The sequence below is a fragment of the Mizuhopecten yessoensis genome, unplaced genomic scaffold, assembly GCF_002113885.1.
Source record: "Mizuhopecten yessoensis strain PY_sf001 unplaced genomic scaffold, ASM211388v2 scaffold10973, whole genome shotgun sequence".
In the NCBI taxonomy this organism is placed as follows: Eukaryota; Metazoa; Mollusca; class Bivalvia; order Pectinida; family Pectinidae; genus Mizuhopecten; species Mizuhopecten yessoensis.
Window position 1 is genome coordinate 413,352 of NW_018408814.1, and position 429 is coordinate 413,780.

Sequence of the window (429 nt, forward strand, 5' to 3'; positions counted from 1 at the left end):
TTCTTAACAATATAAATGTAACCATCATATGCAAGACTTCGTCCGCCACGTTTGTTTCTCACAAACTTGACCTGAATCTGTGCATTCGCCATGGTCTCGTAGTCTCGTAGTTTCGTAAAATAGAATTTGCGTAGATATTCTAGATTCACTGCAATACTGCTTGAGCTGTACAGTTGGATATGACTGCCCCAGAATGATTGTTTGCTATATATAACCAATTTGGATTAGATATTCATCATCAGCTTGGATACAAATGAAGGAGTGCTTAAATAATGGTAACACTCATCATCATCTCAGTAATTATCATAGGCCGTGGTCACTTTTAGCTCACCTGGATGGAAATGATAGCTTGGATAATTATAGATGTTCAATGATTTTTATGATAGTTATAAGATACTTATAACATCTAGGAATTTTGATTATTTAACT